This window comes from Lagopus muta, chromosome 13 (genome assembly GCF_023343835.1).
Source record: "Lagopus muta isolate bLagMut1 chromosome 13, bLagMut1 primary, whole genome shotgun sequence".
In the NCBI taxonomy this organism is placed as follows: Eukaryota; Metazoa; Chordata; class Aves; order Galliformes; family Phasianidae; genus Lagopus; species Lagopus muta.
This window is the reverse complement of record NC_064445.1, coordinates 10,577,691-10,590,891: the sequence shown is the minus strand read 5'-3', so window position 1 is coordinate 10,590,891 and position 13,201 is coordinate 10,577,691. Positions and strand designations below refer to the sequence as shown.

The 13,201-nt window shown below is 50.0% G+C and overlaps 1 protein-coding gene across 5 annotated transcripts in view; it reads right to left on the bottom strand.

The window, feature by feature from the left end:
- The window catches only part of GABRA3 (gamma-aminobutyric acid type A receptor subunit alpha3), a 91,935-nt gene that overhangs the window by 58,103 nt on the left and 20,631 nt on the right, over window positions 1–13,201 (bottom strand). The window contains exon 1 of one of the 5 annotated variants that reach the window (XM_048959594.1): window positions 6,438–6,578. The exons of 2 other annotated variants lie outside the window; for them this stretch is intronic. The gene's annotated coding sequence lies outside the window, so the exon portion shown is untranslated. Of the gene's footprint in view, window positions 1–6,041; window positions 6,110–6,437; window positions 6,579–13,201 lie in introns of those variants that run through there. 2 more of the 5 variants (XM_048959589.1, XM_048959591.1) reach the window with 2 other exon arrangements.

The window sequence follows — 13,201 nt, the reverse complement described above, 5'->3', positions numbered from 1 at the left end:
CTCCTTCAATTAGCAGCTCCTCAACAGATTTCCTTTCTCTTTAACTTGAAGATTATACAATAGGATTTATTATTATTTTTTTTTTTTTCCTAAGACAACTTCAATCACCAGCCAAAAGCAAAAACCCACTGCTGGCTTCCCTCTCCCTTCCCCACATCACCGCTAAAGAAACCTTATTGAAATCGCTTTCCCATTCAACAGATTTCAGTGAACTGTTTGTTTTGGCAGAATTTGCACTGCCAGCATTTTTAACCAGTGCTATCCACGTGAATCAGGACCATCCCATTTCACAGCAGATGCTTCACAGCTTTGCAGGAACTCCTGGATTTGGTGAGACCACAGGCTGGAAGATGATGCACCAAGGCTGGGACAGGGCAGCTGAAGTAATTCAGGAAAAGATAAAGCCAGGAGAAGTGATAAAAGCCACCTGATGGCTGTCTGAACCAAGAAGTTCAAGACAACCACATTTCCACTTGTTGATGCAGTTTTCCTTACATGGGAGATGAATGGTCAATTCTGTACTTTGGATTGCTCCGCTGAAGGTGCTAGCCAAGGATAGCAGGGCTTCCTGAATCAAGTTAAACAAATGCTCAAGTCTCATTTTAAGGATCAGAAACCGCTCTGCACACCTGCGTTAAGAGAATATCTGTCCTCACCAGCCCCCTGTTCTGAGAGCTCAGTGTTCTAGCACACAGGATGCCCCTGAGATAGGGCATGAGAGCACATGCATGGCTGGTTCACTGAGAAGGCTCTTATGGGCTCAGGAAGGACTGCACAGCATGGGAAATAGCTTGGCACTGTTTTCTAACTCTTTCTGTTTGTTCTTGTTTCATGTTTTGCCTGAGGGATTTGGACAGAAGAGACTATGCTGCATTTTCCTTACTCTTTGGCTCTGTTACACTTCTTAGACATGGACTGCAAAGCAGACCCAGTCTGAAAGATCATGGTTGGTATTCCTGACTGACAGAGGGGCTGCTGGTGGTGAACCCTGGTGGCCTCAAGATGCTGAGCCAAGCAGTACTGGGGCAGACACAGAAGGAGCAGTCTCCTTCCAGCTCCGGTGTTCATCACCCCATTGCCAGGCAAGGACTGCATCTCTGAAGAACGCAAGGAAACCTCAGCAGAGGATGCCTTCACTCCTCCTTCCCCTAAAATGTACAGTTTTAAATAGTGCTTAGCCAGAGCCCAGTTGATCCCCATGGCACAGCAGCTCCCAGCACCTTCTCTATTAGCATGGGAAGTGCTCAAAGCAGCTCTGCACTTCCTTCCTCCATCTGCCCATGGCTCATTTCTTAATGGCACGCTTAGCAAACACATTCATCACTAATTCTGCAGTTGCTGGTAACCTCCACAGCTGAATCAAATGCAGATTTTCTAAGGAGCCCCGCTAACATTTTGCAGCTGGGATTCGGCAATACTTAAAGTACAATTCAGTGCACTCGGGGTTTTGGCAGGTTTCTTTATAGCCAGATACCTAAAGGCATCATAAATATGCCCACTCCTCTCCAACACATGCTGCGTGCCCAATCTCCAGAGCACCATAGCAAAACAACACTCCCAAGAAACAGAGCTTTCCTGCTGGATATGCAGTTTTGGAAGGAGGAATTGGAAAAGCTTCCCTCTCCCCAAGACAGTGATACATTGGTTCCTCCTGTGATGAGATTTGGGAACCAAAGGGTTCTGGCACCTTTTGGATCAGCAGGATCTCCATGTAGCTACGTTAACAATGGGGATCTCCTGACTCTGCATGCTGGGCCTAATCTTTCAAGCACTCCTTATCGTAGAAGCCATTAAATATTCTGAAATTCTTTCCTAGGAAATTATGATTAGCACAGGTTTCATGCTGACAAGGGAAAGAGCTCTGGAGGTGGAGAATGAAAGGTACAGCTTGCAAAAAACCTTGGGAGAACAACTCAGGGAGGGAGAATGCAAGCAAAGGAGAGCAAATAGAGAGTGAAGAGCCCTGCAAAACCACACAGGTACATTTCCAAGAGTCACACTGGCATCTTCCTCAAATTACCACCTCCTTGAAACACACACAGCCAAGGGAGCAATTTGATTCACTTAGCCAGGCTCATCATGCAGGTGGCACTGATGAAGCAACAGCCCATAGGACACATCTGCCCACCGTTACCACACCAAGAGTCTCGGTGTACCTGCAGTGTCACTGAGCTGCCGTGCCCATGTGCCACATACCTTTATCAGTCGCATCAGCTGGAGGAGTGCTGAGCACTGCAGCTCCCACTCTGTCCACAGCCCCCAGGACCTGCAGCTGCTCTGCATCTCTGCCAAATCAGGTATCTCAGGGGGTATGTGCAAAGAGGAGCTACTGCTGGGAAGCCAGCTGGAAAACAGGCTGGGAAGCAGAGGCATCCATAATCCAAAGGCTCAGATAGAAACACTCCCACATTGGGGGAAAAGTGTTATCTCAACCCGGCTGGTGCCGAGCACATCCACCACCTGCACAGTAGCACAGCCAAGCACTGCAGGTGACCTCACAACAACTGCATATTTATCTCCAGATCAGGTGCATTCACACTGCACAAGTGGCTCCTCAGAGCCCTTCTTTATTGCCTTGGAGCCTTTCAAACCAGGTCCCAGTCATCAGGAGAGGTCCTCTGACATTCCTCAAAAATCGCAGAGCTGTTCAGACGTAACAGCTGGCCACAATCCTCTGCAACACACCAGCCTTGCGGTCATCACTGCTGTGGGGAAGGCTTGGAGCTCTCTGCAGGGACGGGCAGCCAGTGAGCACACGGTGCAGCAGCAATAAAGGCAGATGATACACATGCTGCCTTGTGTCCCCGGCTGGGAAGGTTTCACTTCAATTCTCAATAGCTTCAGTGAAAAAGAAGAGTTTCTTTGAATAAAACTATTTTTGGGGGAGATGCAGGGGTTGCAGTGAGCAGACACTGTTTGTCTGGGAGCCTGGAAATAATGGAGTAAGCATGATGCTTCACAAGACTCTTGTCTGACAGGCTCCCTGCTATGAGATGAGCTAACCAGGAGGCACACACACCCTGCACAGCGCAGACACCAAGCCAGCACTGGAAGCACTCCAGCCCCACCAGCACCACTCCACCTGTACTAGCGAGCACAGGGAAGGCTGTCTGTCAGCCTGGACCAACGGGAGTGCTCTGCTTCCATCATCTAACATAGCCCAGATTTCTGACTTGGCTCTCTGCTTAGCTCTGCTTTGTGCTAAATAGATGCTGCCAGAAGCCCAACAGCTACCAGAGCATTTATAAGGATCAGAAAACAAGGAGAAGGCAGCAGTACCCCTGCCTACCTGAATCAAACTTGCTGTTTACCATCTCAGAGGAACAGCTCTGGCTCACAGCAAGCTGCACACGGCAGAGGAACCACAGTTTTCAGCTCAGACATGAAACTGTTTGTGCTTTCCACCCGAGAGGAGCGCATTGAGCAGTCCCTATCAATGCACACCCCGCACAGGCCATAAACAACCTTCCCATCAATCTGCCATGCAAGGTACAAGGAACACGTGATGGTTACCAAATGCCATGTCTGCGGCTCTGCAAGAGACACCAGCATAATGGGACACTTGAAACCAGAGGCACAAGGGAAGGAAATTTAAAGGTTCAGATTAACACAGATCGCAAAAGCAAGCGTTGATCTGGGTCCCTGCTGCAGAAGGCTGGTGATGGAGTTGAGCGAGCTCCATGTCCAACTCCCAGCTTAGCTTTAATTTTTCAAAACAAGGAGCTGCCTGACAGTTTCTCATCAAAACAAAACTAATCTCAGTATTGCAGTTCTCCACTTGAAAACACATCCAGAGGGACTGTAGAGTGATTCACACCCACAGCCGCTACAGGAAACCACTTGCACTCACAAGTGTAACAAGCCAACACTGATTCACCCACACAATTACAGGCAGACACTGATTCACGGCTACTGCAACTGCAGACAGACTGACTCACAATCAGAGCAACTGCAGACAGACTCGGGCTCAGAGCACTACTGGAAATACAACTGTGCTGACAATGCCCACAGTCAGCATTCACACTGTACGTACACAAATCCTTGGGAAACCAGCCAGCACCCCAACCAAGCAGCCAGCCAACCCCGCGCTCCTGACCTTCACCCCACAGCCATCTTTCCTAACTGATAGAACAATAACCACAGCTCAGCAGTTGCTCCTTCCCTGACTTCATGCTTGCCCAGCACTATTCTCACAGCCCGCACCAGGAGCAGAGATGTACGATGCACATTCAGACACGTAATGCGTAGATGAGAAATTTATATGGCAATACCATATATGTGCACTGACTGCACTGACTTTATTTCCAGAATATAAGTAAAAGCAGCCAAGTAGAATACATTCACCCCTGGGCTAAAGGAGATGGCAAAAGACTCTCCACTGGGCAAAAGCTTGAAAGCAGGATTATTTACTACACTCTGGCTGGGTATGTAATTATGTCAGTATTCAGCCTGGGTATTGTGCTACTTTTTGTAAACAGTTGGCAGGAATACTCCTACTGAGATGAGGAGCTGGGCTTCTTCTATAGTGTTGAGAGGGAGCAGAGTGAAGAGGAAGAGGTCTGTTTAGTGAAAAAGAAACCAAGGTGAAAGAATGAATTAAGCAGAAAAAGGCAAAGGGGAAGCTGACAGTGAAGTGGGATAGGTGGCAGCTTCAAACAAAGAAGAAAGGAGAGGAGAAAACAGGAGGAGGAAAGCTGCTTGATGCAGAGTGCTGATAAAAGCTCCAGAAGCAAAAGCAGCAGCCCCCCAGTGCAGCGGTGCAGCAAATGCATGTGTGCATACCCACAGCACTGAGCGCTGCTGTGAACTGAGAGGAGATCGAATGGAAAGGGATGCAGCCCCCAGCCAAGCGTGTGCCACAGGGCCCAGGTGCAGCCACAACCACCCCAGCTGTTCCCATCTCTGGATGTAAGCAGGAGCGGCACGTTTGCGTTCTCCTTGCACTGCACTTGTGTGCACACGTTGCAGGGCAGACAGCCACCACAGACACTGGCGGAAGGGCAGCAGACAGAGCTCCATCCTCCACAACAGCGTCTTCTCAAAACAGCCTGAGATCTTTTATCCATTGGGATAAAGAGAGTTAAAAGACAGACTACAGAAAAAAGAGGACTTGCCCGAAGCACACACAGCATCTCTTATTGCAGGCTGCTCCTGCCTCACCACCTGTTATTTTTCTTCTTCTCACTCAGTGCAAGGATTGAGAGGTGAGGGAACAAACCTGCGCCGCTGCCACTGTCAGAGCTGCTCAGGTGAGTAGGGACCAGAGCTGCTCCCACCAACCAGCCCACGGCAGCAGCAGCCTCACTGAGGGTCCCAGATCCCCCTCTCTGTCTGAGGACTCTGCTGCAAATACAGGTAGCCTGAAGGTTCAGGAGAGACTGTGGCTGCAACCGGCCAGGGAGATGAATTATTTCCTCAATTATACTCCCCTCGTCCAGACCAGAATCATTCTGGCAGAAGGCGAAGCAGGGAACAATGGATAAACGTTGCAGTGAGAACTGCCTAATGTATAATTGCATTACGCTGCTCCTTTTAAATGATCCATATCTCAGTCCCATTAATTTGCAGGAGGAGTATCTGGAGCCTTTTTCCCTTCCCTCCTATAGTGTTCTCAGAGACCACCCCACTCCTTCCCTTTCTTCCTCATCCCAATCCCAACTCAGCATCGATGCCCATTAGGCCTGGCTATGGGATTCAGGGGGAAATTTGACTTTGCTTTACTACGTTGTTCTCTCTGTTCAGCCCTTCCCCTGTATATGCCGTCCGGCTCCAGGACCCGGGCTCATCTCGTTCTCCTTCAGGCATTTGCTCTCTCCCCGTTCCCCGCACGGGTGGGCCGGGCCGGGGGTCCCCCGCACAGCTCGGGCTGCCGCTCTGCTCCGGACGAACGTGCTCCGGAGTTGCTGCGGCATCAAGGATGCTCCCTCTCAACGCCCCGTCCTCTTCCTTTCTCCCCCCACCGCTCACCGGCCAACAGACAATAGCCGGGGGTGCAGCCCCTCCCCGCACGCCCATCTCCACGCCCGGCGAGGGATACCCACCCAACAAAACGGGGACCCCCGCGGAGCACTCACCGCCGCGCCGGCTGCCCCAGACGGGGGGGGGAGGGGGGGGGCCGGAGCCCGCACCGCTCCGCGGCCCCGAGCCCGCCGTGCCCGGGCTGCCAGCCGCCGCCTGCGCGATCCTCCGGCCGCGGCGAGGGAGGGAGAGAGGGAGGGAGGGAGGGAAGCAGCATCCCCCCGCCTTCCTCCTCCTCCTCCTCCCCGCGGCCCGGAGGAGGGTTTAACCACCCGCTTTGCGCGGATCGGAGCGGGAGGCTGCTCCCTTACCCCGCCGCCCTCCCTGCCCCAAGCGATGTCACAGCCCTCCGCTGAAGCCCAGCATCCTTTCCGTAGCGCCGGACGAGCGGAGCACAGCGGGCTGCTCCCAGCACCTACCTGTTGAAGTGTGGGCGCTCCCCGAGGCGCTGAGGCTCTGCAAGGAGGCAGCCGGCACCCCGAAGGGTGCTGTACCCCGAACCCTATCAGGCTGCTGCCTCGTCCCCGCAAGGCCCAAATCCTGGCAGGAAAGTTGGGACTGCAACTTGGAATTGCCGGAGGTTTATATTGCAATAAAACGGCACGCAGAGGAAAACAAACGCAGATTGTTCCTCCTCCCTTAGAGGAAGGGCGGGAGAAGGAAGACAGGTTCAGATGCTCCGAGGAGTAGGCAGTAAAAGCAAGGACGAAGTGGCGGTGAGGGGATCCCAGAGGAAGCGCGATGCCAGACAAAGCAACGCAGGACGCACCGGCCAGAGCCAGCTGGGATCAGGAGGCTCTGCAGAGCCCCACAGCTGAAGCTGGGCAGACAACAGCTGACAGTAAGGCGCACTCAAAATATATTGTCCCTGCAGAGCTCTCCTTGTGGAACACTCTGCAGGACTCAGCCGCAGCTGTGACTTTGTGGCACATAACCACTGCTCTGCCATTGAGGGTCTGGGAGGAGGAAGGATGATAACCATAAGTATCACTCCCTTCTCCAAAATACCTTTGAGCACTAAAAATGTTGTGGCAAGAATCTGAAGGAGAGCATGTAAACAGTTAAATCCAGTCCAAGTATCAGTTCTCTGCATTTCCATAGCCCAATCCTTGCTTCCCAGAAGAATCTAAAGCATTACTCAAGAGAAGAGTGAGATATGTGTGCAGCAGTAGAGGACCTTTATATTTTTTCCTTCACAATGGTGGGAAAACATAGGAAAATTCACATTGGAAGAGATTTCAGATCATCGAGTCCCATCTCCCACTCAAAGCACACAGAAGAGTCCAGGGAACAACAAAAGCCAGCCATACTTATTGACACCAAGTTTCTGCTTACTTCAGAGTTTCTTCCACAGCACATCTCCTTCTGTTCCTAATTTATACGCTTGTAAATAAGTGTTGGCAAGGGAACAGGAGAGAGCGCAGCAGGAGGCCCAACACACAGAGAAGTAAGAGTCCTGAAGACCTGAGCTACGACCTTCCCATGGGGAAGTGACACTCCATGGGAAAACACTGCTGTGAACCATTCCCAGGGGTAGGGCAACGCACAGGACCCTGATAACTCAGGAGCATTGATTCCCTATAGGATCAGAGCAGAGGAGGCCCTCATGCTTGTCCTTCCTCCTTTCCAAACTGACTCAGCTGTTGGCAAGAGCTGCCTTGGGTAGAAGAAGAGTCATGAAACACAATCAGCAAGATGAGCGTATCCGGAGACAAGTGACTCAAGACCTAAATGGCTCACATTGAAGAACATTCCAAGATTTATAGGCTTAAGTAGCGCTAACAATAGTCTCAGGCAACAGAGAATGTGGTTCTCTTGAGGCCTGTTCATCCATAAGCAACAGCAATACAGACTTCCCCAGGAACAGCATAGCTCACTCCACTCCCAGATGCCTTCTTGGCTCACTGAGAGGTCTCCTCTGCCACTGCCAGCAGCCTGAAATAGTCTTGGGCATGAAGCTCTTTATTGAAAAAGTTTTCCTAACAAGTCCAAAATTATACAAAATTCCTCCCTTTGCAGCCATAACATGTAGTAGACTCCCTTTGTAAAAGGGGGGGAAGTGGCCATAACTGGGGTCAGACAGAAAGGCTGCTGCTTACCCCGAGGAGCACCATGTTGACATACTCCTCCCCAAAAGGGCTGGAAGAGGAATCTCTCCTCCCTTCACCCCTTTCCCTCTCAGAGGCAGAAAGAAGCACAAGCTGAAGGATGTTGTCACATGAGCAGTGACAGCTGTCAGCACTGCAAAAGGCACCCCACCTAAAGCCACTATAAGTGAGAAGGAGGTCAGTGGATGTGCACACTGCACCCTTCTCATCCTTCCAGATGCGCTGGATCCAGGTCATATCACACTCAGACCCTTGGCAGAGCAGGAACCTGTGCCCCACAGCAAGGTCTACCACCAGCCAACCAAGCAGCAGTAATCAGAATCTCTACCAGCCAAGTCACAGACACCACTCCTCCTGGAAAGGCTCCAAAGCCTTGCATGATTTGTGCCCCTTGAGGGCTGGCCAGCCCTCCTCGCAATGGGGATATCAAAGGAAGCTCCAATCCTAATGGAAGAAATAGACCTCTTTCATCCTAGCAAGTGAAGATTCCAACTAATCATAGAGAAGGAGAGTACTCCTGTCATCTGGATAGTGACATAAAGACACAAGGGTCTTCAGCAGAAGCACATGATAACTTTAATCAACAGGGGAGCTGAGACTCTGGCCAGGGGAGATGGCATTAACCAGCTCAGGAAGCCCTGCTTTAGAAAACCTTTTCTGAAAGAGAAGGCAATGTTATCAATAGCTGCTCATAGTCAGCCAGAATTGTCTTGACCTTTGCTCTGTTTGGAAGAATACAGCCCTACCCTAAAAATCAGTCTCTGTAGATAACATCCATCTATTTCAGAGGCATAAAAACATCATGTGAGACCTGTGATCAATTATCTTTTAATGCATCCCTCCATCATAAAGCTTTATATCCTTCTTAAAATATACTACTGAAAAAAAACCCTCTCCTTTACTTGTTGAAATGCTTACCTGAACTCTGGCACACTCCAGAATGAGATGGCATTGAGGCAAAACCCTTTTTATGATGATCAAGGTTAAACTTTCAGGCTGTCACCATATTACTGAAGAGTAATCTCTCAAAATGGAAGTACAGCAGCCTGGGAATATCTTGCTTATAATTAGCTAAGCCTTTCACTTCTGCCACCCTGTTCAACCAGCCAGAATAGAAGTGTGCTTAGTTTTAGATCTATACTACAGTGCCCTTGCACTGAGAGGGATTGCAGATTTAATAACTGCTGGCCTAGTGAAGCATTTAGACTGGATGGTCCTTTCTGAAGGTACAGGCTGGATCACGGGATTAGGGATGTGCAGCACAGGTCTGGCACATCCAAGCTCTTTGAAGCAAGCCTGTGCCATCCGCATTCATTCCAGCTGACACCCAGATCCAGCACTCAAGGGAGCTGCAGCTCCTACATAGCAGCAGTCAGGGTACAGCGCTGATCCAAGGAACACCAAAGGGCAGAAGCAGTGTGCTGATGGAGATGTGACCCAGTGACATGTGGCTCCCCAGAGTTGCTGGGTGCTGGAAACCTGCTCTGAGGCTGAAGGCTCATCAGCACTAGAAGAGTATTCCAGTCAGAGTGGTTCTTGCATGCAGGCACCCACTTTGGCATGGGGCAAGTCCCATTTTCTCTACAAACAATCTAGCCATGAGCGTGGCCACAAGTCTGTTGCACCAGTCCTGTACTGGGTGGCCTCTGCAAGCTGACACCCCCACTCATCCTCTCTGAGGCCCTCTGAGCTGCTGAGAAAGAAACCAACCTGCATACAGTAAGCAAACAAGTAGCTAATGCAAAAACAGGAGATGCTCCACGATGCACACAGGCCCAGCTCCTTCATCAAAGGCTGCCGGCTTACCCCGAAAAGCACCATGTTGACATACTCCTCCCAAAAAGGGCTGGAAGAAGAATCTCTTCTCCCTTCACCCCTTTCCCTCTCAGAGCATCCAGGGCCATCTCAAAAACCCAACTCCTGTCCCACTCTCCTGGTGCTCACCCTCCATCCCCACCATACCAGCTGCTCCTTCTCTCCACCCACCCGCTCCTTGCACCCGTAGCAGGGCTTCCATCGTCAGAGCCGGCTGCTGCCTGGTGCTTTATTAGCCTGTCTCCATGGCAACTCGCCTACAGCTTAACTCTGAGAGACCCCTATCTCACCACGGCCATAAATCAGCCACCTGCCTGCAACCTCGGTCAGAGATGGGGGTCACGGCTCATCCTGCACACCGCTGGCAGCTTTGTGACTGCCATCCCAACCTTCAGGGCTGTCCCACACAGGCAGAGTGCTGTGCACCACACTGCAGCCCTCAAGCAGAGTCTAGCAGAGACGCAAAGGAACAGAACCAAAATGATGTTGGTTTTCCCAGTGCGCAGGCAAACTGGAGCCACCCGTATAAAGTCTTCCTCCTTTGTGCAGGGAGAAGAGCCTGGGGTTGCTACTGCAGTAATGCAGAACTTCAGTTGTATGCAGCGTGCAGGAAGGGCTGCACCACTGGCCAGAACCTAGCAAGCAGGCACAGCACCGGGCTGAGGTAAAAAGGTAACAACTTTTTCCATGGTAAGCAATCCTCCTCCCTTCTCCACTCCAGCATGTCCACAGTGAAACTCCTGAAGGGGACAAAAGCCACCTAAAGCGTTCTGCTCTCCCTGCTGCCTCAGAAACACCTAAGAACAATCTTTCCCCCAGCACAGTGTAAAGTGGTAGCCCTCTTCAAAGCTTTATTCCAGCAGGACTGCCCTCTGAGTACTGCTTTACCAGTAAACCCATTGGCTGGCATCTCCTGTGCTGGGTGGTTGGAAGCAGGTGGAGCTAAAAACCTTCTGGTTCCTATAAGAAACAAACTTTCCTACACTGAAAGTCTCCTACCCTAAATCTCAGGGTTTGTGAAAGGAGACAGCTTTACCTTTATATTCCACAACATACATTATGTAGTCTGTCACTTCATGCATACACTTCAAGAACTCAATGGTGGGGCTTAACCTTGGAATCAAATGCCAAGGTGGCTCCCACCACCAGGAGTGCTGTCTCCATAAACCTGGCAAAGCAGTCAAGAAGGGAAGCACCGCCTGTAGAAGGTGTTGGTGCATTGCAGCAGTGTGCAGGAGGGAAACAGGAGGGCAATGGGCCAGGGCATAGCTTTCAGATGGTTCACTTGAGATCCGAGGCAAGCCTTGACTGAGCAAACAGGGAGTGTGGAAAGGTTGAGGAAAATTACCTTTGCTTTTCCTAGACCTGAAAGGTGCTGATCTACATGGAATGCCAAGGGATGCCCAAGGTGCTACACAACACTACAGCATCACATAATCCTTGCTGCTTCAGATAAGAACCCCAGTGTATCTGGAGTTTTACCATATTCAAACACGTACAATAAAATCCATATGGCCTTTGGGATGGCTATATCTCAGTCTTACATAGATGCTCAGCTCATACATCCACCCAACAACTCAAAGAGCTAAAAAGCTTCCTACACACTATTGCTGAGCTCCAGGTCTGTGCCCCCAGATGCTGTAAGAGCAAAGAGCAGGAGCCTTGTTTCTCTGACAGAATGCATCCATCCAAAAATCCAGAAGGCAGACCCAGCTACATGGAGAAGCACCAGAGCTCTTTTAGGAGGGCTAGCTCATCATCTTGAATTTCAAGAAATATAAGCTGGCAGTAGAACAAATTCATAAAAACTAATGGGCCTGAAAGAAACTGTATTTGTCCTGCAGTCCCTTGGCAAGGGCAAAACTGAACCTGGAGAGAAAGACCTAGACACAGGCACATCTCTTTTGCAGTTACAATAGCAGCATCAGTTCAAAAAACCCCCTGTGGAGTCGTGAGGTTTTAGATGCTTCAGCATTTCTATTTCTAACATTGTGTATGCCTGTGAAATCCAAATATGCTTAAGCAATTTAGGTGCATAACGCTAATAAATCAACTGCATAGGAAGGCTGGTTTTAGGGAGGGCTGGCTTTAGGATGGCTGCTGGCTTGCTTTTCTGATCTGGGATCCTTCTGGGCCCCAGAAAACTGAACTTATTTTGTGTGGAGAGTGACATGACACTAAGCCAAAACCAGGAGCTTGAAACAGAGCCAAACAACAGGAGATTCACACTAAATTGCAGGAGTTGACAGCATTAGCCAAAGTCTCAGGAAAATGCCATATGCTCAAATTACACAGAATGTTATCCCATGTCCTACCTTCCCTCTAAACACCTTCCTCAGCTTTCTATGCCAGATTGAGTCTCTCCTTTTAAAGAAACTGGTCCCATCACAGCTTAATGAAACTGAGCCCTTTTCATAGTTGTACACCAAACAGCAGCAAACCTCCTGGCCCAAAGATGTGGCTGAGCTTTGGGCACCAAGACCATAAATTCCAAGGGAGGTATCAATTCTGACATAATCCAGAACTTACTGCATTAGAGATTGGCTGTACTTTCATTGAAGTAGCAATTCTAGGATCCTCTCCATCAGGCAGGATAGTTAGCCACACAACTCTGTTGTAGATGGAGTCTGTCAGCAGGAGAGAAGAAGTTCCTAAAGACTCTTCCTAAAGACATCAGCTGAATCTGCTGCTTTAACAAGGACTCTAAACGCCACTGCAGTGCCTGTGCTATGGTGCCTGAAAGGTTTAATATCTTGCCATGTTTGGTAAACTTTATGAGGACTGCAGGAAGCTGAAGAACAGGAGACTGCCTAATAGTGAGTGGATCTCATCAACACTAATTAGCTGAAACAAAACAGCAGAGACTCAGGTAATAAGAGCTCTTCATGAGATTAAGGTGAGTGGTGGCTGCAGGAGACAGGACACTCCAATCTCTGCCTCCTGGAGCAGCCCCGTGGGAAGCAACATTGAGCCAGAGCTCACTTAATGAGAGAAGGAGCTGCTTAGAAAGGTTTGTGATAACCTTCTCTTGGCAAACAGCGAAGCAACCAAAAAAGGGACAGCTCCAGCCCCAAGCATGCCCACGGCTATCTCCCTGGCACTTAGGCAGTTCCTCATGCATCTGCCATATGCAACTGCTAGTACCAGGGGTGGAAGCATGCTGGAGGACAGCTTAGCCACTAGTTCCAGTTCACTTCATCCCTAATTCCTTACCACCGTCAGTGACTCCCACTCTCAGAAACACCTTCAGATGTATGTTG